Consider the following 26,005-nt stretch of genomic DNA (forward strand, 5'->3'; position numbering starts at 1 on the left):
TGGACCAGGCTGGTCTCAAATTCAGAGATGCAGGTGCATCTCTTTTGGTCCTAAAGAACCACAGTGCAAAAACAGGTATTCATAATAGCATTGTTTTAGGACTTAGTGGTCGCAGAGGTAGTACCTAAAATGCCCCCTGAGCATCAATTATGAAAACCGAGAAATCTGGGCTAGAAGAAAAAAAGAAAGAGATAAGATGAATGAGAACCTGAGGGAAAAGCATAATTATGAAAGAGAACAAGGGAAAGAGGAGCAAATAGATGAAGGGAAAATATGTGTAAAGTTTAAGGCAAATACTGTTTCATTTTCCTTTGAACTATGTTAAGCAGAACTTTTTTCCCTTTGCCATTCTGAAAAAGAAGCTATTCCTTGTGTATTATTTCTGTCCTTGGCAACAAAGTATTAAATGTGAAAAATAATACTATGATTCTTACTCTTTGTTAAAAGAATTTCTATATCTCAAAGCATTCTGTTTTGCTCAAATACTCCAAATGTCCATAGTTCTTATTTAAAATTTAAAACTGTAAAAAAAAAAAATTCCTTATTAGGTTTCTCAAGTCCCATTATTCCCTGAATTAGTAATGTGAACTTTGATTGATAATAGCAAAGTCTTTAATTTTATAGTATTTCCCCCATCGATCTACCATAGTAGGCTAGCTCATTTATTATTGTTTGGGTACTCATTTTTTCCCCTGAAGTTTGAATGTATTCCTCAAGGTTATATAGTGTTGTCCACCTGGGATTGGGTCTCAGATGCTCTGTGGATAAGAAAACTTACAGATGTTCAAGTCCCCTTAATAAAATGTTATTTGTATATAACATATACATATTATCCTTTAAAATTATAGCTATATTAGTATGTATAGTTGGGATCTTGAATGCCCTCCTGAAGGTTCATTTGGTAAACAGTGGCTTCCCAGCATGGTGCCATTAGGAAACAGTAAAGCCTTTATAAGGTGGGGCCTGCTGGGAGGTCTTTATTTTGGGGGGATTGTGTCCTTGAAGGGAATAGTGGAACCTCAGCCCACCACTTCTTTTCTTCCATGTCTCACCCATGAACTTGATCAATTCTGCTCAACTACGCAGGTTGTCAACTTTCCCAATGCTGTGACCCTTTAATACAGTTCCTCGTGTTATGGTGACCCCAGCCATACAATTATTTCATTGCTACTTCATAAGTGTAATTTTGTTACCGTTATGAATCTTAATGTAAACATCTGTGTTTTCCAATTGTCTTAGGTTACGCCTGGCTAGTAGCTCGAAAGCAACAGGCCAACTGATTATGCACAACAATACCCCCAAACTGTAAGCCACAATAAACTCTTTTCTAAATTGCTCATTTCAAGTTTTTCTTATAACACATTTATACCTACTACAACATAACACTATGTAATTTAAGGAATGACAAAAAAATTTGGACTATTTAGTACAGTTCATGTTTGTCTTTTAGATACAGGATTTCTCTGTATAGCTCTGGATATCCTGGGACTCACTCTGAAGACTAGGCTGGCCTCAAACTTCCTGTTTTTGCCTCCCAGTGGTGGAATTAAAGGGTCACTACACCTGGCCATAATTATTTTTCAACATGAAAACATCAGTGGTTGCTATGACCGTGCTTATCACAGTCATCCTGTGTAGTGTTGAAATGAAAAGGCATACAAAGGGAGTTTAAGTTAGAGCATATGTTTCATTATAGCATTTTCATGAATTTATGTGTGCGCCATTATAGTTTTTTGTCCCTCTTCTTTACTTTCAATTCTCCTACTCCCTTTTCAAAATTAAAGCGTGTGCGTGAGCACTTGCATGCATGGCACACATGTGAAGTTCAGAGGACAAGTTAGTGGACTTTGCTCTTTTTCCACCTTTAGGTGGTTTTGTTGATCAGACTCAGGCTCATGTGGCAAGCACTTTCACTGGGGAAGCTGCCTCCAGCCTTCTTACTGATCTACTTTCTCCTCTCAGATAATTTCCTTTCTGTTCCCATCAGGCACAGTCTTTTCAGGTGGATATTCTGCATCTCACTGAAGCCATGGATTTCGACCTCTGGCCCTGAGGGCTGATTTGTGCTTCACTTTCCCCTGAAAATGGGAACACTAATCAGTTTCCTAATTACTGGTCAGATTTCTTGGGTGTCTTATTATCAGAAAGGGAGTGGTCTTCCTAGAAGTCATTAGGATTTCAGTGAATGGAAACATATAATTTCTATTAACACTTTTAAATATATAAACTATTGTGGTGTAGTTAATATAGAAAATGCACCTATCTGACTCAGTTTGTGAGTTTTGACAACTGTATTATCTTATATAACTATCACTTGAGACAAAATATAGAACCTTTTAATCATAAAGACCCTTTAGACTCTTTTCTTACCATGTTGCTGTGTCTTAAAAATCACCTCGAAATTCATAAAACTTTTTTTGGATTTTGTACAAACAAAACCAAATATGTACTCTGCTGTGCCCAGCTCCTTTTGTTTATAAAAGTATTTGTGAGATTTATTCATGTTATTGGGTGAAGTGACAAACATGTTCCTTTTATTGCTGACTTGTAGTCTAGTGTGCGACTGTAAAATATTCCTGTTTTATCTGTGTTCCTGTGATAGTTTAGTGGCTACTTTTTGTTATTATGAATAAGGCTAGTCTTAAATATGTAGTTTACTTGTGAACTTGAATTTCATTTCAGTCAAGTAACCGAGATTAATGGAGCATGTATAGGTTAGATTGATGTTTAACTTTGAAGAAACTTTTACACAGTTTTCTAACATATGTTACACTAACACCAGCAATGTGTGAGTCCCAGCTGCTTTATAGAATCACTGACATTTGGGCTCTACAAGACTGACTTTAGCTTCTCAATGTGTGGAATGGAATGGATTCCACTGTAGTTTAAATTTGCATTTCTTGTGACTAAAGATTATTGAATTTTCTTCTTTATCAAGATACTTTTAAAATTTATCCCTCAATCATTTAAAGTTTTAGGTTATTTGTTCATTTTTTCACTTTTTGAGACAGGGTGTCATATAGTCCAGGTGTTGTTCAAAATTTTTTTAACTTTTTCTTTGTGAATTTCAGATCATGCACCCTGATCCCACGCATCTCCCTGTTCCTTTGTATCTGTCCCCCACCCCTGCAAACCCCAAAAGAAAAAAACAAGAAACATCTCATCATGAAAGGTGTATTGTGTGTCCCACAGTCTACCCTTTTGTCTGCACATCTGTATTTGCAAATGTTCATTCCAATGACTCATTGGTCTGGTTCCAGGTCTCTGGCTCCTACACCATCAGTACTGGATCCTCCCAGGGACTGCTCTTCAATAGCCTGTTGTTGCTCCATGTCATGGAGATCCTGAAGCTGTGGATTGGCAGGACCGGTCCCTTCACATGCTCCAGCAGTTCATAAGTGAGGTAGAAGTTGGGGTGGGCCAACTCAAAGCCCTGGATCTAGGCCTGGGTAGTAGCTGAGTTGGTCAGGCCCTCAGCTTTCCTGCACCTATCACCAGGGCAAGCTCTCTAGCAAGCTCTCTAGCACTGCCCCAGCTAGCTCACCCAGTGCTGAAGCAGGCAAGGGGGCAGGGCCAGCTCTCCTGCTCTCATGCCCTCAAGGCCAGCTCACCCACCCTCATAGCATCAGGGCCAGCTGTACTATGCTGCCTTGGAAGGTGCAGGGCCTGCTCTCTCCAGTGATGTACCCAGTGAGGGCAGGACTAGCTTTCTTACATTCACAGCATTGAGGACAGCTCTCGGAACCCACAACACCATAGCCAGCTCTCCCTTGCTCTTTGGTGTTAACAAAGGCCTTGGACTTGATATCAAGACAGACCCCAGCTGTGATAGGACCACCAAACCAGACATGTCCCCCAGCAGCAGCATGAGGCCAGATGTCACACTCTTGTTCATCTTAAAACACTTAAAACTACATTGAGGTAGTTTCCCAACTTCTTTTTATATGTGGATATCTAGTTTACCATTTCTTTTTCTTACTTTATCTCAACACTTACCCTGAAAACCAACTAACTGGATCATAAACATATATTTCTGAATCTTCAATTATGTTTTACTTATTTACACAATCTATATTTATGACAGTATTGCCATTTGTCCTGTGTGTGTGGTATATGCTTACCTGTGCCAACATGTGTGGAAAACAGAAGGTCTATGTTAGGCATCTTCCTCTATCCATTTCCATCTTTTTTGAGAGGGTCTCTTACTAAATTTGGAGCTTGCTGTTTTGTCTAGCCCTCAGGATCTGCTTTTAACCCATGAGCACTTAGATTACAGATGTGTGCTGCTGTGCCTAGCTTTTACATGGGTGGAGAGATCTAAATTCAAGTCTTCATGTCTATGCAACCAAAGCACTTTATCTACAGAACAATCTTCCCAGTACCGTCTTATCATAGCTTTGTGACAAGTTCTGAAAACAGGAACTGAGTTTTTCTAATCTACAGACACTTTCTTTTTGCTTAATTGTATTAATTAGGGTCTCCTAGGTCCTTAACAGAAGTGTGGAAACAACAAAAAAATATTATTTTGAGATAAGATCTTGTTATGGTCTTGAACTTAAAGCCTCAAGAAATCATCCCACGTTGCTTTCCTAAGTAGCTGAGGCTGCAAGTGTGTGCCACCTCATCTGTTATAGAAACTTTTGTCTTAATGCTATTCCTAATCTCAGTCGAATCAGATTTTCTATTTAACCATTAAGGTTTCAAAAATTAAGCAGTCTGCTTGAGGAAGTTCCCTTCTGTTCTTTGCTTGCTGAGACTTTTAAACATTTTTTAAGTTTTGTACATTTTTTTTTCTGCATCTATTGGGACTATGGCTTTGCTTTATTCTTGTTTCATCCAATCCTTGCCCCATATTAAATTTTATCCTCTTTGGTCATGCTAATTTTCTATGTTGTAAACTTTAATTTGTTAATATTTTAAGAATTTAAAAGTCTGTATTTATGAAGAATATTGGTCTGTGATTTTCTTATAAAATGATTTTGACAAATTCTGGTACTAAGATTATGCTGAACTTGTGAAACTGGAGAGGGTTTCTTACTGTTTTGTTTTCTGAAACAGGATAGGATTGGAACTTTTTACCTAAGGGTTGGTGAAATTCATTAGTAAGCTATGTGGGCCTGGAGTTTCCTCTCCAGGTTTTTAATTACAAATTCAGTTTGTTCTATACTGAGTTATTTAAATGTTTTTTTCCCTTTTGTCTCAGCTCCTGCCTTGCCTCCCACCCTTCCTCCCTTGGGTCTCGCACATGCTGGCAAGAACGGAGTTCTCCCCTAAACTCATGAAGCTTTAGGAATTTTTAAAAAAGAAGTTGTCTATTTCATTTATTACCAGCATAAGTAACCCAAGTATCAAAGCTACATAATTCTATTAGCATTGGCACTTACAGTGTGTAAATTTACAAATACAAAAACAAATAGCAGAGAAGAAAAAGGAAATGTGAAATACATAGCAGAAAGATGTGCAGAAGGAGCAAAAATAAGCTGAGGTAGATGGAATTACAAGATACTGTGAAAAATACAATGAGGGACATAGGGCATAGAGAAGGAAGGTGTTCAGGAAGAAAAGTCAGAATCAAGATATACAAGTGGAGAGTTGGCTTTCAGATCTGTAAGTAAGCTAGCAAAATTTATGAAAAAAAAAAAAAAAAAAAAAAAAAAAGCCCTAGACTCAGCTCTCAAGATCACATAGTTGTGTGGGCCTGCAGTTTTCCTTTGTGAGGCACATCTTTAATTAAGCAATAAAATTATGACATAACTTTCATAAAACTAACTAAAAAATTAAAAATCTTAAAGGTTAAAATGTCCAAAAGATAAAAATCAGTCACATTTTTAGATTTTTGTATTCATATTTATATATATATATATCACATACATACATTCATATTTTGTTCATTGTGATCTGTATTTCGTTTTTTTTCCTTAGGAAAATATAACCCAGATTCTATGGACATATGTAATGGAATGCTTTATTGGGTCAAGAGTATTCTATTACATGCACATACCCCATTTTTTGTGTGTCCTAGTGATATTATATACTAGAAGTATGTAATATAAAAATGATAGCCAGCTGGGTGTAGTGATGAATGCCTGTAATTCCAGCTCTCAGGGAGGTGGAGGCAGATAGATCTATAAGGCGAGTCCAGGACAGCCAGGGCTACACAGAGAAACCCTGCCTTGAAAAAAAAATAGCCAATATCCCTAGGAATCTCATTTTTTTTTCTTCAAATGGGATAGAGGATAATGCTTATATTAATAAGTCAGATTATATTATCACCTTCACACCACAGGAGCTCACAAAGGGGATTGTATTTTCACAGGTCTGTCAATACTGGTAGGCAAAATAGACCTGTTTGGAAGTTGGACACCTTTTCATTTGTTAACTGTGCATATTTCTTGGAGAATGTCACAAATATCTTTGGAAAGTGTTCTCTTTTGAGTCAAAGTCTTACTTATGTATTACACTCTTTGTTATTTATTATTTCTTACTTGGAAAAGACCTTTCTAACCTCAAGGTTATCAATATAGTCACCTTGATTTTCTATTTAAAAACATTGCTATTTTTAAATTATGTGTGTCTACATGTGAGTAGGTGCACATCAGTGTAAGAGTTCTCAGAGGCCAAAGGTGTCATACGCCTCTGGAGCTGTAGTTACAAGCTGATTTGAGCAGCAGGACCTGGATTCCAGGAACTGAATTTGGGTTCTTTGGAAAAGCAGCAGGTGCTCTAAACCAACAGATTTTCCTCTATTTTTAATAGTTTAATTTTTTTCTTTAAGTGATCATCTAGTATTTCCTCTTGTGTGAAAAGCAAAGCTTTTCTTCATTTGCTAGTCGTTTCTCCAGTCATCTCACTTGTTAGTGATTTTTAACGGATACTTTCACTGGTTATTACTGATTTGATTTCAGGATCTTGGAAAACTGTAATACACAACTGAACATAAAGAACTAGGGGCTAACATAATATATGAAATGATGGAGAGGATGGCTCAGGGGTTAAGAGCACTAGCTGCTCTTCCAAAGGTGCTGGGGTTCAATTCCCAGCAATCACATGGTGGCTCACAACCATCTATAATGAGATCTGGTGCCCTCTTCTGGCCTGCAGGTGTACATACAGGCAGAATACTGTATCCATAATAAGTAAATAAATCTTAAAAGGGTGTCTGTCCCATTAAAAAAAGTGGTGGCACTTGATACAGTAACATTCGGCAAATTGTTACTGTGAATGTCACACACAGCGGATTTCTGTCTTCTCTATTCTGATCGTGAATGTGTCCTTCACGTACCCCATTTATACAAACCTCCAGTTAAAGTACACTTCTGACGCTCCTCACCCCCATTGCAAGAAAGATGTGACAGCTCAGTTGCCATTCTCCTCAGAGGCTGGATACAACATAACCTACGCTTCTCGGCGCACCGTCAAGAGCGAAGCCCACAGGACGGCCCAGTCCTCCAGGCATGACTACAGACAGGACGCGTGGTTCTCCCGCCGCCTACCTGGAACCGCTGAAAGCCTAGTTCATTCAACCTTCTTGCTACAGATTCGGTCAAAGCTGGCTCCAAGTGCCAATTTAGTTTACAGCCTGGAGACCAGGAGCTCAGCCTGTCACGCCTGGGTGGGGGGCCTACAGGATGCGACTGGGGCAGGCGGTCCTGGGCGGACTTCGCTGGTCGCAAGCTAGGGCGACCGCGCACTCGCAGGCTGACTGGGTGCCAGAGCTCGCCCAGCAGGCACGACGGTGTGCCAAGAGAGTGTGACAAGAGCGGGAGGAGGGCAGGAGCGTCCCTCAGCGCCCCGGGGGCCTCGACACGAGTGTCCGGGGAGCGATCTGCCGTTCCCGGCGCTCGCGGGGCTCGGGGGCGGCGCACAGGGACGTCCCGGAGTGACGTGCCAACTCTTCCCACGGTAGCAGCGGCCGCCGAGCAACCGACGCCTACTTCCCTCTCCAACGGCTCCGGCCGGGGCGGCGCGCGGCGCTGATGACGTCCCGGGGGCGGGACTTCCCGCCCCGCGCAGCCGCCGCGCGTCCGGACGAGGTCGGCTGGGCCGCGCTCGGGGGTGGCGGCCGGCGGGCTGAGGAGGCGGCGTGTGTGCCGAGGAGGCCGGGCCGCGGAGGAGGAGCCCGGCTCGTCGCCGCCGCCCTCTCGGCCCTCCCGAGTTTCCCGGGCTACCTCGGCTTTCCCCGGGCTTGGGCGCCCTCGCGTACGCCCGGCTCGGCTGCAGCCCGCCGTGCGAGCGGCCGCCGGGGGCCCGGCCAGGCGGGGCGGACCGGGCCGACTCCCCAGCGCTGGCAGCGTGCGGACCCCGCGGCCCCGATGCCTGGACGAGCAGAGCGGAGTGGTTGGCGGTGGTCGGAGCTGTGCCGGGGTCCCCCGGAGACGAGCCGCAGGGACCGAGTGTGAGTTTGGTAAGTAACCTCTTTTTTTTTTTCTTTCAGGCGTGCTGGGTGTCTGGTTCGAATCCTGCAGCACTCCTCCACCCCGCCCGCCCTTGAACCCGGGTTTTGCTTCCTGGTAAAGTAGTGGGAGCGCGTGATAGGAAGGCAGGCCCTGAGACGAGTTCTTTCCTCTCCGCTCTTTTTATAAAGCACGCGAAACTCCTTAGGCGCCTTTTTGGTGCACTGCGGCATGGTAACCAGCTGGGCAGTTCGGCTCAGGGTAAAGCACCTCCAGTTTAATTTGTGGTGGGAAAGCTACGCTGTCATTTTCCTTGTCCGTAAAGACTGTGGGAGCAGTGGTGTGTGCAGATGTACCTGCGGTGAGGTCTGAAATGTGTTAGGTGTATTTTGGGCTTGATACTTGGCGCAAAGTTTTGGTCTAGTGTCTGACTATCGTAAAAGGACACTTGACTTTTAAAAATGCTTTGGTCACCTTCAAATTATCAAGGCAAATCCTTCCCAAAGATGTCTAGGATAAGGATAAAATTTGTTCCGAATTTTTTATATAGGACGAGTTCATAGTATGTTCAGACTGTTAGCATAAACTACTAAACTTCTGTCTAAAGAACTGAGCAGGTTGTTAAAGCCGTGCTTCTGTTACCAAGCAACATCATCGTAAACAAGTCTAATATTCAACGAGAACATAATTAAATGTGGTCTGTTAATATGAGTTCATAGTTCTCCGAATATGTGCTTTTAGCCTATAGGTGGTTACATTTCTTACCTTTTGTATTCAGATTGATTTCAAACTAAAATTTTTGTTTGTTTGTTTCTGTTTTGTTTTTCGAGACAGGGTTTCCCTGTGTAACAGCGTTGGCTGTCCTGAAACTACCTTTGTTAGACCAGGCTGGCCTCGAACTTACGAAGATCTACCTGAGTCTGCCTCCCGAGTGCCGGGATTAAAGTGCACCACCACCGCCCGGCTCAAACCAATTTTATTTAGAATTATGAGAATGCCTTGATTTTTTTTTTTTTTTTTTCGTGTCATACATGACTCTTTGGAGAGTTGCAAATGGATTTGAGTTGTTCTTTGGTTGCTATTCCGGAGTGCGCTGGGTTTTTCTCTTTGAGTATTTCTTTTCTAATGAGTATGCAGGCTGTATTTAGTGATAATCTGAAATAACAAGATGGTAGCAATTAAGAGTTACATACATTTGAGAGACTGCAAAACAATACAAGTTTTTAGGCCATGGTTTAGCAGTAGCCTTACTTTCCACTTGTTGAACCTGTAATGATATAACTTGAATGGTAAATGAAGCTTTTAATTTCATTTACTTTACTAAGTGGTCTGCTTGGTGGGGAAAGCAGTTAAGACAGGGTCTAGTTTTGTACCCCAGGTTTACTTGGAATTGGCAATTCCTGTGCCTCAGCCTCCTGAAATCTGGGACTAAATGAAAATGAGGATATAACTACTCCGAGGTATGGTTGAGAAGAAGGGTTTACTGTAGATAAGGAGAGAACAGCCAGAGGCATCAAGAGAAGTCCAGACTGAACTTGTCTAACAGAATAGACATGGCCATGAGGAGAGAGGGGGAGAGCAAGAAAGGAAAGAGGAGATAGGTCCAGGAATAGAGTCTAAAGCAGAAGCAAGAGCCAAGAGAGCGAGTAGCCAAATTGAGGCTATATAGGAGAGAGAAGCTGGGGAAGGGGAGACAAGCTCAGGAGCTGGAGAGGTTTAGGGTAGGGGCTGGTGTGCCAGCCAGGGTGACTCTGTAGAAGTGCTGGTGAGTTGGGACTGAGGGAGCCTTGAGGCTAGCTTAGATCTTGATATGCTTATAGCATCTCTGGCGTAGTTAATGGAACAGCCTTATGTCCCTTATAGAGATAAGAATGACTCCTTTTAGCTATCTTAAGTCCCCGAGGGCTGTTTTTGTCCAAATGCCAGACTTTGGGAAAAGGAATTTCCTGGGGCCTAACAGGGACCACCAGCCTGAATGATTGGCTTAAAAGATCTTTTTGTTGCTGTTTGTTTCTACTTATTTGTTGTTCTAAATTGAAGCTTGGCCTTGTATTTTAGCTCTGGCAGATGTCTTCCCTGTTGACTTTGAACACCCGGCAATCCTTGTGGCTCAGCCTTCCCAGGGCTAGGACTGCTTGTATGAGCCACATGCCTGTAAACTTAGAGATTTGAAACTGTGACAAATGCTGTCTTTCCATTCAAACTATTAGCAATGGGAATTGGAACATCAGGCTTATACATCCGTACTAGGAACCTGTAGATTTCATTTTAGTGCTTGCTTCCTGTGTCCTTCAAATGCTGAAGAAATGAGCCATGACTAGTGCTGGAGTTATTGGCAGTTGTGAGCCCGCCTATGTAGGTGCTGAGACCCGGTGTCCCTGAGAGCAGCAAGCCCTCATTAACTGCTGTGCCACCTCTTCAATCCCTCCCTCCCCAAACTGAGTTCTTGACTTAAAATGACATCTTCAAAATTGTCTCACTTTGGCTTTCCAAGTTCTTATTCATTATGGAAAAAGTGCCTTTGTCCAAACTGATTTCTCCTCCATTATCCTTTAAACCTGCTTTCTCTTTCCTATCAATCTTAATTTCTTTCTGCCCTGCCCCAGTTTCTGTCCTTTTTTTTTTTTTTTTTAAATCTAAATTATACCTTTAAGGTTCAGTTTCATCTTGACACTTGAAATTCTACAGTATGTATTTGAGAATCTTACTTTTTTGGTACTTAAACTTTATGATTTTTTTTTTTTTTTTTGATCTTGTCTTCTTGACTGGATTAACCTGTTTCATGAGCATATCCTTTGTTTTTTTCTGAACAGAAATTGTTGAAGGGATGTTTCTTGGATGACAAATGTTCACTTGAATCTCTGACCCTTCCTACAATATAGTAGAAGTTAGACATAGTTGAAAAATATGAAAAGGCAGCAAGAAACCGCAAGATAGGAGATTAAAGAATGGGGGAATCAGCTGGGTGGTGGTGGGGCAGGCCTTGAATTCCAGAGCTCATGAGGCAGAGGCTGGTGGATCTCAGTTCCAGGCCAGCCTGATCTACAGAGTGAGTTCCAAGACAGCCAGAGTTACACAGAGAAACCAAACTAAAATAAAGCAGAAAAAAAAAAATCCAAAGGAAAGGTTTTGTTCCTAGAAAGTATGAATATTTTCGAATTTCCCATGACGTTAGCATCACTAAGAACTCCCTCAGGAATTCTGGCTCTGCTCCCAGTGGGCTTGGTGTTGGTCAACTCCCTGGTTCTTTCCTAGAAGAACCTTAGTTTTAGAATGTGAGTGTCTTTAGTCTTCGATTCATTTCTTCCTCTTGCATCCTCTTGGTTTTTCTCCATTTCATTTCACTTCTTTCCATCCTACTTTTTGCTCAGTCAGAATTTATGAAACTCAATAATTTGCTTCTCATAAATTAGCAATCCTCTGAAGTTCATTACTTGTCTGTCTTCTGTTAGGACTGTCCTTTCTGGATTACGGAAAGATCACTGACTGTCATGTCAAGTCTACTGCTATTTCTTTGTGTTTGAGCAATATTCTATGAGGAGAGAAGCCAAGGAAGCTAGAAAATAACTCCGTTACTGCTTTCTGTATATTGTGACTCTAAAGTACTTTAAGAATTAAAGTTTAGAGAAAGGATGACCTAAAATCAGATCTTATCTTTTTGGAAAGTACTTGTCATTCTCAAACAAGAGAAATCTCATGTCTGCTGCTTGTAGCAAAGAGTGGCTTTAGGTAAAGGTATAAAGAGGTGAAGTTCAGTATTGGGTTATTTTTATAAATCTTGGCTTTAATTTTAGCTGAGCTTGCCAGCCTAGCTTCTAAGTGGTTGCCCAGTAACACGGCTGCAGTAAAACATAGCAACCACTGAAAACTATGGGGATTTTCAGGGTGCAGCCCTAGCTCTAGTGTTCACGTTTATCCTTCTCATCTACATCACATTTTACTTTAAAGCAGATAGAATGTTAGAGAGCATATAGAGTATGACCTTGAGTATAGTTTTCAGGGTGGAGACGTAACTGCTTGTACATTGTTTTTCGCAGAGATGTATTATAAATGCTTTGAATAATAGTGTATGTAAAGGATATCTGAAAGGACTGGATCAACCAAAAATCTGTAGGAAGCCATTAATTAATTATTAATATCCACCTTTACAGCTTGGATATATTCCTAGCTAAAATTAGAGTTACGTTGAAATGTAGTTTTTTGGTGACTTCCAGAGTTGCATGGAAACCTTAGATCAGTAAACATAATTTTATAGACTCGTTTTGTGAGAAAAGAATCAGAGATCCAGAAGAGCAGTCTGAGTGGGCATGTCAGTGATTTTATTGATTTTATTTATTTTCCTTTTTTTTTTTGTCAACTTGACACAAGCTAGAGTCATCTGGAAGGCGGGGACTTCAACTGAGGAATTGCCTACATCAGATTGGCTTGTAGGCAAGCCCCATAGGGCATTTCTTTTCTTTTTTCTTTTTTTAAATTTAATTTTATTTATATATCTATTTATTACAATTTATTCACTTTATATCCCCGTTGCGGCACCCTCCCTGGTCTCCTCCCTGTCCCTCCCACCCTCCCTCTTCTCCTCCTATGTCCTTTCCCTAGTCCTCTGATAGGGGAGGACCTCCTCCTGTTGTATCTGGCCCCAGTTTATCAGGTCTCATCAAGGCTGGCTGCATCATCTTCCTCTGCAGCCTGGCAAGGCTGCACCCCCAGGGGGAGGTGATCAAAGAGCCTGCCACTGAGTTCATGTCAGCCCCTGTATTCCTTAATAGGGAACCTGTATCCCTTACTGGGAAAGCCAATGGGTTTCCTTTGAACAGGGGGTCTAGGTCCCCTCCATACATAGTCCTTAGTTGGAGTATTTTCTTGATTAATGATTGATGAGGGAGGCCCCAGCCTATTTTGGGTGGGGCCATCCCTGGGCAGGTGGTCCTGGATTATGGAGGAAAGCTACCTGAGCAAGCCAGTAGAAGCAAGCCAGTAAGCAGAATTCCAGTATGGTCTCTGTTTTGGTTTCCTCCCTTGAGTTTCTGCCCTGGCTTCCCTCAGTGATGGACTGCTGTTACCTGGAAATATAAACTGAAGTAAACCGCTAGTATGGTGGCTCTCCCCTTTAATGTCAGCAGAAGAGGCAGAGGCAGGTGAATCTCTGAGTTCGTGGCCAGCCTGGTCTACATACTGGGTTGCAGGCCAGCCAAAGCTATACCGTGAGGCTGTCTCGAAAACCAGCAAAACAGAGAAGCAAACTCTTTCCTAAGGTATTTTGGTCATTGGTTGATTGTAGCAATAGAAACCAAGCTAAGGTACTAAGTCCCTTAATCTTTCTTTGTGTATTTCTCATTTGAAAAAATAAGTCTTTGAAGACTTTCAGAAATTGTATAGTTCCAATGTGAACAACTTAGTTTTACTGTTATCTGGTTTAGTTATTTGAATTTCTTCTATATGTCCTGCCGTATACTAGACACTGGGGAAATGTGCTGTCTTAAATGCTTTATTGTCTACTGAGGAAAGGGATAAAGTAATTTGTGATTTAACACAGTAAATGCTATAAGAATAAATGTGATTATATTTTGGGACATGTAGAAGGACACTCAGACTAGATCTAGAAATTGAATACAGTTTGAGGGTGAATACAGACATATTCAACTTGGGCTGGAGGGAATTAAGTCAGGGAATACTATGGAGGAAAAGTTTCTGGGAGAGAAGGGAAAAAAACAGAGCCACTAGCAATAGTGGTAGCAAAGATCTTGGATATAACTAACAGGGAAAATGTTTGGGATTGGAAACGACTAGACACCTGTATGCAATGTGGAGATGGAGAAAGTAGTGAGAACTAGAGTCAGATCTTGGAAGACAAAGCGTGTGCATATCATATGAGCTTACTGATGGAAATTGTTGTTTAAGAAACATTGACACTGTAACACTATCTGCAAACCTGTCTCTGGAAAGTTTTCTTCTGTAAAGATATGAGCTTGTTAATGAAGACACCTTTGGTTAGCAGTAAAACAGAAAAGGAGTAAAATAGAGGGAAGCCTTTGGAACCCCCCCTCTCTCCCTCTCTCTCTCTCTCTCTCTCTCTCTCTCTCTCTCTCTCTCTGTGTGTGTGTGTGTGTGTGTGTGTGTGTGTCTATCAATTTGTTTCAAGTCAGGGTTTCTCTGTATAGCCTTGGCTTTCCTGGACTTGCTTTGTAGGCTAGACTGGTCTCAAACTCAGAGCAATCCACCTGCCTCTGCCTCCCATAGTGCTCCATACCCAGCTTGAAGCCTTAATTCTGAAGTTAAGTATTTGCCATTAATGTTTTTATGTGGAAAGTGATACGTTGCTAAACAATTGTATGCTATAAAAGAAGGCAAATTGTAATGCCTGACGACTCAGTCATAGTGGACATAATGCTGCATTGTTTTTTATTCATTTTAATGTTAGGAACTCTTGTGAGATAAGTACTCTTACTTTTCTCTCCTTCCATACTTCTAATCTGTAGCTTTTAAGATTGATCCAGGGTTGAAGAGATGATTTATCTGTTAAGAGTACATGTTGCTCTTATAGAGGACCTGGGTTTGATTCTCAGTTACAGCCATTCGTAACTTCAGTTCCAGGGGATCTGATGCCCTTTTCTGACCTTCAGGAGCACCAAGCATGCACGTGGCATATATACATGCATACGTACATTCAGGTACAATACTGTCACATATATAAGATATATAAATCTAATAAAAACATTGATCAGAATGCCTGTGTTTTCTACATGGATGATAGTCCACATTTTCATAATGAACATGTTAAAGTGTCCCTTTTTAAACATTTGTACATATATATAATTATCATAAAAGTTGTTTATGTCTGGATATTAAAAAAATTAGAGCTGATTTGCAAAGTGTCTTATATTTCATATTTTTTCTAGTGTTTTGAAGTGAAAGTTTTTTTAAATTTTTTTAGGTGAAAGGTTTTAAAGGAAGTCCAGTTCCTGTGTCTGTTCATGTGCACTATTCTTTGTTAATAGATATCTATGGATTTTTTGGGGCTTCTAATCCTCGGTTACTAAGATTTTCTGTGTGGGTTTTCTTTTATCTTTTTCATTTATTTCTAGGATCTATATTGAAATAATTGTATATATGTATAAGATTAGGGTTCAAGTTTTTTTTTAATGTGGCTGTCATATTTTCCTAGTATTGTTTGTTAAGAGACTATTTTTTTCTTTAAGTTGTTTTGACGTTTGTAAAGATATCAGTTGAATAAGCAGCAATGTAAATATTTATTTTTAAACTTTGAATTCTGTTTAAACTTTCTGTTAATAGTTGTGTGTCTCTCCTTACTCTAATACCATACTGTCTAGAGTAGTTCATGTCTTTTCCATTACCACAGAAAATTTAGGGTCCTCTTCTCAGTTCTGTTAAAACAACAAAACAAACCTGAGATTTGAAAGGCTGGGGGGGGGGGTTGTAGAATCGCTAATTTAACAAAATTAAAACTTAATTTATCAACATAAAATGTGTATATGTTTAATTAGATCTTTGATTTTTCTTAGCTTTTTTTCTCAAATTTTAGCGTAAGGGTCTTGCACTTTTGTTATAGTTTAACTTTTTCCCCCTTTTCCTTTTTTTTTTTTTTTTTGGTTTGGTTTTGAGATAGTGTCTCTATGTTGCCCTGGCTGTCCTGGAACACTCAGACCAGTGGTTCTCAACCTGTGGGTAGCAAACCCTTTTGTGGGCGGGGAGGAGGGAAAGGGGTGTGGACTGACCTTTTCATAGGGCTCACTTAAGACCATCAGAAGACACAGACATTTACAGTTCATGACAATAGCCAAATTACAGTTATGAAGTGGCAATGAAAATAGAATTATGGTCAGGGATCACTACAACCTGAGGAACCTTATTAAAGGATCATGGCATTAGAAAGGCCGAGAACTGCTGCCATAAACTATGCTGGCCTTGAACTCAAAGAGATCCACTTGTTTTTGCCTGTCTCCTGAATATTTGGTATTAAAGGCATGCACCACCACATCCAACTCATTATATTTTTTTTCTAAAGAAATGTGTAATTTTTGATGATTTTGTGAAAGGACTGTTCTTAATTTGATATTCATACTGTTCATGGCTTGTATATAAAAATATAGTCAACTCTTGCATTCGTAGAGGACCATATCTGAAGAATTATGCCTTTCTTTGCAGTTTGTTATTCATTAATTCATACTTGCCTTGAGTTATGGTATAGATTGTGCAATAAGATGTTGCATAGAAATATTGAAAGTGCGTTGTTCCTGTTCTTAAGGGAAAAGCAAGCACATTTTCACTGTAAAGTGTGATAGTAACTAGAATTTAGCCTCATACTTTTCCATAGATACTTTATCAGATTGAAGAAGTTTCTTTCTGTTCCTAGTGTTAGTTTTATAATTTGTGTGTGTGCATGCATGTGTGAGTGTGCACACTAATGTCACAGTGCAGATGTGGGCGTTTAGAGGACACCTTTTGTGGCACGGGTTCTTCTTTCCTTCCACCTTTAATTGCTTCCTGGGATTGAAGGAAGTTATCACAGGTTTGTGTGGCAGACAGTTTTACCTTCTGAGTCTTCAGTGAAGGTGTTTTTTTTTTTAATTTATTTATTTATTATCTATACAATGTTCTGCCTCCATGTATGCCTATATGCCATAAGAGGGCACCAGATCTCATTATAGATGGTTGTGAGCCACCATGTGGTTGCTGGGAATTGAACTCAGGACCTCTGGAAGAGCAGACAGTGCTCTTAACCTCTGAGCCACCTCTCCAGCCCCAGTGAAGGTTTTTAATGTGTCTTTTTCCCACATACCCCATATCATTTTTTCTACCTTCTTCATCCAGTGAAATGATCATCTAGTTTTTAGTTTTTATTCTGTTGGTATTGTTTATTAACTGACATGTAGATTAAACCATTATTCCTGGATAAATCCAGTTTGGTCAAGTTATGTAATCTTTCTATTGTTAAATATGGTTTGTATTAATTTTGTTAAGTAATTTTTATATTTCTTTTTCTGATTTCAGATTCATCAGCTTTTATTGAGATAACACTTTTCTTACTGCTTGTTTTGGGCTTACATGTATTTATTTATTTTTTTGTTTGTTTGTTTTTGATGGTATGAGGAAGTGCATTCATGTAGCTTCATGCACGTCTGTGTAAGAGCTCTGCCATTGAGCAGCTCTAGCCCCTTGAGTTATCGTGTAAGAGGTGTGCAGGTATGTAATGTCCTCACTCTTCCCGCTAATGTGACTGTGTGGGTGTGGAGGTGTCTGGAGGTGTAGAGGTGTATAGTGCAGTTCTTTTTCAGTGAGATCTTTGCTCCTGTCTGTTTCAATCTAAATACTGTTAGCTTCATTATGTACCTTTTGAGGCGTATTATTGTATCATTTATTCAAAATACGATTATAAGGACTGAGGATGTAGCTAAATTAGAGTGCTTAGCTAACATGAAAAAAACCTTGGGTTCACTCTTCAGCTTTGTGGGGTGGTACATGCTTGTGATCCTAACACTGAAAATGCAGGGGCAAAAAAAAAAAAATTCTAGGTTATTCTAGGCTACATAGCAAGTTAAAAGCCTACATGGGCTACCTGAGACCCATTCTCCAACAACAACAATCTCTAAAATACATTAAACATTTTTACCTTGTGGCTGGGTGCGGTGGTGCATGCTTCTGATCTCAGCACCTGGGAACCAAGGCCAAGCCTGCTCACCACAGTTTGTTCCAGGCCAGCTTGGGCCGCACAAAGAAATCTCATTTTGAAAGGGAAAACAAAACAAAACAAAACCCAAACCAAACCAAACAAACAAAAAAAAACCCCTTTTACCTTGTGAGATTTTCCTTCCTTTGATTCCTGTGTTAGAAGTATGTTGAGTAGTAATAATTGAGGTTTTAAAAATAATTTAATTAATCCTGTTTTTTTCTTTAAAAAATTATTTTATGTGCATTGGCGTTGTACCTGCATGTATGTCTGGGGGTGCTGGACATAGAAGGCATTGTGAGCCACCATGTGAGTGCTGGGACTTGAACCCAGTCCTCTGGAAGAGCCACTAGTGCTCTTAATTTCTGAGCCATCTCTCCAGCTCCCCTACCCCACATACTTGCTGTTGTGAGCCACTTACTTTGTGGTGCTCAGATGGCATACTTTTTATGATTGTGTGTGTGTGTTATGCATGTGTGGTCATCAATCTCTGATGACCAGTGTCTTCCTTAATAGCTCTCCACCGTATTTTTTTACATAGGGTCTTTTACTGAACTTGGAGTTCACTAATTTGCCTAGACTGGCTGTCCAGCAAGTGCCAGGAACCCTCTTTCTTCCACTTCAGATTACAGGTGTTGATCATTGTATCTGGCTCTTTGTGTGGGTGCTGGGCATCTGAACTCAGTTCCTTGTGCTTATGTGATAAGCATTTTCTGTTCTTTATCTTAAACTAGTTTTGTGGCTCAGTGTATGGTAGGTACATCCTGGAGAATGTTCTGTGTATTCACTAACGATGTATATTGAGTATGGTAACACATACCTGTAATCCCAGCACTTCAGAAATTTAGGCAAGAGGTCATGACTAGAAGACCATTCTGGGCTGTATAATGAGTTCCTGGCTAGCCTTCTTAGCTAGTGAGAATCTGTCTTAAAATTTACTTATATATTTTGCAGTGGAATATATTTACTTATTATTTTGCAGTCTTCAGGTGGCATATTCTGTCAGTTATAATCATGGCAATTTTAATAAGGTCAGTTAACTCCTGTATTCTTTTTTAAAATATTTATATGGTATTCTTCATGCATGTATGCCTACATGCCAGAAGAGGGAACCAGATCACATTATAGATGGTTATGTACCACCATGTGGTTGCTGGGAATTGAACTCAGGACCTTTGGAAGAACAACCAGTGCTCTTAACGTCTGAGCCACTCCTGCAGCCCACCTGTATCATTGCAGTCTTCTCTTTTTAATTGTCTCCTGCTTTGTCTTTTTCCCCTTGTAGTTCCCCTTGTTCTGTTGGATATATAAACACTTGTCATATGTGGTAGACTGATCCTTTTGTCATTACTAAATGTTAGGATAGAATATAATTAGTATTAGTAGTATTTCTTGTTTTACATTGTTTGTCCTCTATAGCTGTTCTAGCTTTCTTATGATTACTATTTGTATGCCTTAAATTTTTTTTTTTGGTCCCATTTCCTTTAACATATCTATGTTTTTGAATCAAAGAAATACTTCATAAGCAACAAATAGTTGTAGAAAAACAAAACCAGGTTAACATTCTCTGTCCTTGGAATGTTATTCATTAATGTTTAGTATAGTTCTTGATATTGTGGATTTATGCCCTTTTCCCAAGTTTTCTTTTTGTTTTGTTTTTTGTTTTATTTTCCTTTCAGTAGCTTTGAAATATTGTTTAGTGTACCTTTCAAATTCTATTGATTTCTTTTGCTGTATTTTTATGTCTTTTAGAAATTATAATATGCATTTTAATTTATAGCAGTCTTTTTCAGAGTAATACTAAATTCTGTTAAATTACAGAACTTCCTCCAATATAGCTCTTTCTTTTTTCTTTTGATACTATTATCATACATGTATGTTAGAGTTATGTATAACGTATGCCCAGTCATACAGTATTATAGCCATTCCTTTTTGTAATTTAATGTCATTAAATGAAGTAACACTCTCTATTACTGAGGCTAGCCTTATTTATTTTTATCCTTTGCTTCTTGTGCCCATATGGCTTTGTATTCAAACAAGAATTAGCATGATGTGTTGAAATTGTTGGATGGACCTGTGTGTACACAAGGGCACACTTAAATCCAGGTTATTTTCAAGTCTGTCTTGGCTTTACTTTTTACTGGTATTCTTGACTCTCTGTATATACAGCTCTTCAGGATATGTATAGCCTGTGCCTGCTTGGGCCTTTTGTCTACATGTTTGCAGTTTTGTTCTATTTGGGCTAGTGGATGATTTATCAAGTCCCTATGGTTTTCTTTACTTTCTAGACCTTTGTAAAAATCCCTAGTTGGTTCCTTGCTTGCCCTAAAGAGGCCCTAATCTGAGGCTATGAAACTACTGTCCATCTCTGCTTGTCATAGAGTTCTCTACTTTGACAATGCGTCAGAAAACAAATTGCCTTCAAATGCTGTGGCAGTTGTTTTCAGTGTTACACTCAGAATTCCTTCACCGATTTGCCTGTGTGAGGTGATGGGAACAGTCAAAGGTAGGAATACTGTGGACTCATGTTATTCTTACCTATACCGGTTGTTTTCATGATTGAACAGTTGGAGTGTTTTAATTCTTTGGTTGGGTTCCAGAGTATTGAAATGGCTGGGTTTTGGCTATTTTTGCAAAAAGGATTTGTAACTTTATTCTATTATGTTGGAACTAGGAAAAGTGTATGGCTTATGACTGAAATTCTTTTCTAGAGGATAAAACTTATTTTGTATTTTGTATTATTCATAATTCTTTGAACAATGTTATATACTTATTAGTCACTGTAAAATATACTCGAATTAATTTTTTTTCTCAAGTATCAGTTGGTTTGTGTTTCTTAAATATGTTTCTTTTGTAATTTTTAAAAAATTGAAATGTAGTTGCATCATCTTCCCTCTTCTTTCTCCTTCTCCCCTTCCAATCCTGTCTGTGTAACTTTCCCCTTCTTGTTCCCTCTTGAAATCATGATCTCTTTTTCTTTGTTCTTGTTACACATGTTTCTTGGATTTTTTTATAAATGCAGTGATATTATCCTATTTTTCTCTGAATATGTTTTCACTGCATAATTATTTTGACATTTAGGCATTCCTTATTATTCTTGAGTGGTATTTCATTACATAAATAATAGTACAGTTTGTTTATTCTCCTCGTGATGGGTCTGTGTTTAAGTCTCAAAGCTGTTTTGAATAGTTGTGTGAAGTTATTATTGGGACGCATGCTTTCAGTTCTTGGGTGTGAATGCCTATATATGTATTGGCAGGGTTACATGGTAAGCATAGGGTATGTGAGCATGCGTGTGCGGTTTTGTCCTGTTTGGGCTAGTGGATGATTTACCAAGTCCCTGTGGTTTTCTTTACTTTCTAGACCTTTGTAAAAATCCCTAGTTGGTTCCTTGCTTGCCCTAAAGAGGCCCTAATCTGAGGCTATGAAACTACTGTCCATCTCTGCTTGTCATAGAGTTCTCTACTTTGACAATGTGTGTTCACGTGTGCATGTGTGTGGGTATGTGGCTGTACCAGTGGTCGTCCTCTGGTGTTATTCCTTAAGGAGCTCCCTCCCTTGGTTTTAAAGACACTTGTTCTCATTGGTCTAGTATTCATAGAGGATTATATTTTGGTGTTATAGGTCAAAAAAATCTTTATGTTCATTTTTTTGTGTGAATGATTTTAAGTTATATATCGAGCAAAAGCAAAAGAATAAGTAGTGATTATTAGAGAGAACCAGTAGATAACAAGATGTCAAATTGGGCACTCACAGCATCCCACAGAGATTGACTGTAGTAGCCTAATTGGGAGAGCAAACTAAAAGTAAATCAGGGACTTAGAATCGCACTGCAGAAATTGACGGGGAAGTGCTGTTGAGGCAGTCCTTTGGAGGTCATGGTTGAGAACATGGCAGAGCAGAGCTTCCCCTTTGGCAAGGCTTCCAAACACAAATAGCAAGTATCAGACATATAAAACGTCATCATATTGGGTGCTTATAAACACTCAGCAGAAATCGACTGGGGGAACTGAGAAGTCAGCTAGGGTTTCTAATTGGTGGAGGGTCCTCTTTGCCCTCTCAACGGCTGAGTTTCCCATGGCTGAACTTTGAGCTTTCTGTTGCCACTGCAATACCACAAAACAAACAAACAAACAAACAAATAAATAAATTTGTTAAGTGTGAAACAGTTGTTTGGCAGCGGGGCAGGCAGCATTGTGGTGCTAGAAATGGAAGAGAATGATTCAAGTCAATAAGTGAGGGCTGGCAAGATGGGGCAGCAGGTAAAGGTGTTAGACAGGCAAGCCTTTCATGACCCGAGTTTGAGCCTGGAGCCCACATGAAAAGTTGGATATGGTATGCATCTGTAATCCCAACACTTCTATGGGGAATGGAAGGTGGAAATGAAAATTGCCCAGAAACTTACAGAGTAGATATCCTTCAGTACACACTGCAAGAGCAGAAGGTCTCTCCTGAGAGAGACCTTGCCACAAAGTAGAAGGCGGGAATTGACTCCTGACTGTAGCACATATACACCCATACTTAAGGAAATAGTAAATATTTTAAAACTCAACAAATGAAGATGAATCAGCAGTATTGATACTTTGCTGCAAATAGGAGTTGAAGATAAGTTATGTACTAGGAAATGAGGGAAAGATAACACTAGCTGACTTTTAAAAGGAAACCGCTAGAAAATTTGAAGCTAGTGAGTATTGATTTAGGGAGCAAATTTCTTCCTTATCCATTTTATGTCCATGGCTGAGACCTCCCCTCCACAAGAAGGGACCATAGCAAATCAAGAGCACACAAATTTACTCCTCCCACCGCACTTTATGAGCCTAGGGATTGAACATAGAGCTTCGTACATGGTAAGCAAGAACTGTACCACTAGGCTATACACCCAAGTCCCACTATACCTTTTATGTGACACGGAACCTTTAGAAATGAAGACCAAAGTGAAACAGGGAAATCCATGTATTTCTATAGTCATGTAGAAGTGTGCTTGAAGGACAACAGGGATAGCCTAATGGTAAACTAAGAGGGATTTAGCGAGATTAGTTAGCTCGTGTTCTTAGGCCTCTGTCCTTACTCTTTTGTCCAGGCAGAGGCAGGGTCCCTGTGCAATGACGGTCTTATGCAGGTAGGTCAGGTAAATATTTGATCCAATTTAGTTAATTTTCTCCTGCTGTGATAAAACAATGACCAAAAGCTACTTAGGGAGAAATTTCTTTGGCTTATAGTTCCAGAGGGATAAGAGTCCACAGCAGGGAGACATGGGAGCAATTCATGGGCATGGTGGCAGCAGCAGGAAGCTAACTTCAAATGGGAAGCAGCGAGAACAAACTGGAATTAGGACAAGACTATAAAGTCTTCAGTAAGACCTGCCTACAGTGACACACTTTCTCCAGTAGGACTGTACTACCCAAACCTTCCCGAACAGCACCACCAACTGGTAACCAACAGTTGGAATATCCAAGCTCATGAGGACATCTCAAACCACAATCCTCGAGAGTGTGGAGGGAAAATGGTGTGGGAGGAGGTTAACACACCTCTTGCTTCTGTTGTTTCCTATTGTCAAAGTACAATATTTTGGGGAAGTGAATTGTTGAGTCCCATCATCGAGCTTCCATTGTAGATGGACCATATCAATTGAGCTGGAGGTATGTACTGAAAGAGAGATTTGGGAATTTGGATGTGTAGTTGTGACTCAGAGAGAAGCAGTAAAAGAGCTGTGAGAGGGGCAGTTGAACTTTTCTTACAGGGATGGTACCATGGACCAGACAGTTGTCATGGTGAGTGAAGGAAAGAGAAAACATGTAAGAGAATGAGATGGGTCAGAAAGATGGGAACAGATTGTGACATGTAGCTGCCAAGAGAGAAGAATGTATTTAAAAGCTTGATAAAGTGTGTGCATACAAATATTAAGTAAGTTTTTGCTGCTAGTATTTAGCATATCTATTTTTACTTTTAGTTTTTGAGACAAGGTCTCATTATATGGACTTGAACTCAGACCTGCCTGTTTTTGCCTTTGGGATTAAAGGTGTTATGCCACTGTGCCCGGCACCTTAGTATATTTTAAAACAGTATATTTGATGAAAGGTCATTGTAAATTACCCTCATAATTTTTGGTTCAATCAAGACTAGAATGTTTTCATATTTTAAATGTGTAATGTTTTTAATTGGCAAGAAAAGAGTAATGATATTTTATTTTTATAGTTTATAAGTCATGTGTTACTATTTTCATGTAAAGAAATCACTAATGTTAGAAATTTTGCCCTGAAATATAAAGGTAATTTTTTCCATCATAAAAAAAATTTAGTTCTGCTAATACTATTGTCAAGTGCAGTGTTTTGTATTTATAGCATTACAAAGTACTTATCATATTTACCTTTTATTAAGACTTCTTTAGAGTTTTTTCTTTCAAGTTTCCAAATGGATTATTGTATATGCCTAAACCACCTCAGTGCTGTGGTCTTGGAATTGCTGATTTTCTAAACTATCCTTGTATTTCTGTTGTAAAGTTTGTATAATTTGAAAAGTTTTACCACAAGGTGTCATTGTATCCTATAAAAAGAGTTTCCTCGTAAACACATGTAACCTCAGTTGTACAATTTTTATATTTCTTTGTTTTTAAAATTTTTGTTTCATATCTATATCAATTTTTAGATGTTAAGATTTATACATGATTTTTGGAATAAAAGGGAAAATAAAGTAGCTCTTGTTCTTGGGTTGTTATATTTTTGCACAAACATATGCTTTCCACCCACAAATTTCTGAAGAGTGTGTTGCTATAGAGATGGTTTGTTTGAAGGAAAGAATAAGGAGGAGCAGCAGCAGGTGGACATTTAAGGAACAAAATCCAGATTTTCAAGTCTTTGTTCCTGACAGAGCTGGCTTTAGAGTTTACCCCTCTTATGGAATCCTTTTGAAGGTGGATTCTGAGGGTTTTACTGCAGTGTATTCAAAGTTAGCCCAAGTGCTTTTGCCAAGTTGCTGTGCTTGATTGCTTTCATCCCTTTAATATTGGCGTATGTATGTGGTATGCAGGTGTATATGTTTGTGCACATCTATGTGGAGGCTAGAGAGTGACATCAGGCGTCTTTGGCCTTAATTTTGAATCAGGGTCTCACTGAACTTGGAGCTCATTGACTGCCCAGGCTGGCCGGCCAGCAAACCCCAGGAATCCCCCTGCCTCTGCCTCCCCAGGTGGGAGATTGCTGGCAGTGCTAGTTTATGTGAGGGCTGGTCATCTGAACTCAGGAGGTTCTCATGGATGTGTGGCAAAGCACTTTACTGACTATGCCATCTTTTGACATTAAAATGAATTTTATTATTTTTGAAGAAAAGGGTGTTCATTGCTGTTAGCTCCTTTCCCTTTGTCTCCATATTCAAGATTATTTTCTCAACTGCTTGCTTCTATTATCATAGTTCAGGCCCTCATTATTTTTCCATACATTTATATTCTTTTTCTCCTTTATTCCTTCTGATTCCTCAATATGGAAAGGTTTCCACATGTAGAAATACCGGCACAACTGTCTACATCTTCAGTTACAGGAGATACAGGGCCCCTTCTGACTTCCCCTGATACTGTACTTACTTACATTCTGGTCCATACACAGATAATAAAATAAAAGTTTAAAAAACCTGAAAAAAAATAATCCTAATTATTATTTTCTGAAGTGCAAATCTGACCTCACCCTGGATTCCTCATCTGTCGACAGCTTAAAATCTTCATTGACTCTCTAATTATTAACAATGAACTATGGTTGTCTGTGCTTCCCGTCCAGGTGTCGACCATAATGATGTTCTTCTCCTTCATTTTGTGTTTTGTACCATATATATATGTATGTATACATATGTCTATACACACACACACATGTTGCACATCTGCCTTGGTTTTAGTTTAGAAGTATTTTTGGTTGGTGTCTCTGGCCACATCTCTGAT

The 26,005-nt window shown here is 39.6% G+C and overlaps 1 protein-coding gene across 2 annotated transcripts in view; it reads left to right on the forward strand.

Moving 5' to 3' along the window:
- The first annotated feature begins 8,061 nt into the window (after positions 1–8,061).
- Positions 8,062–26,005, forward strand: part of Cep83 (centrosomal protein 83) — a 104,824-nt gene continuing 86,880 nt past the window's right edge. For both annotated transcript variants that reach the window (XM_021645391.2, XM_021645392.2), the window contains exon 1: positions 8,062–8,404. The gene's annotated coding sequence lies outside the window, so the exon portion shown is untranslated. The remainder of the gene's footprint in view (positions 8,405–26,005) is intronic.

This window comes from Meriones unguiculatus, chromosome 2 (genome assembly GCF_030254825.1).
Source record: "Meriones unguiculatus strain TT.TT164.6M chromosome 2, Bangor_MerUng_6.1, whole genome shotgun sequence".
Taxonomy (NCBI): domain Eukaryota; kingdom Metazoa; phylum Chordata; class Mammalia; order Rodentia; family Muridae; genus Meriones; species Meriones unguiculatus.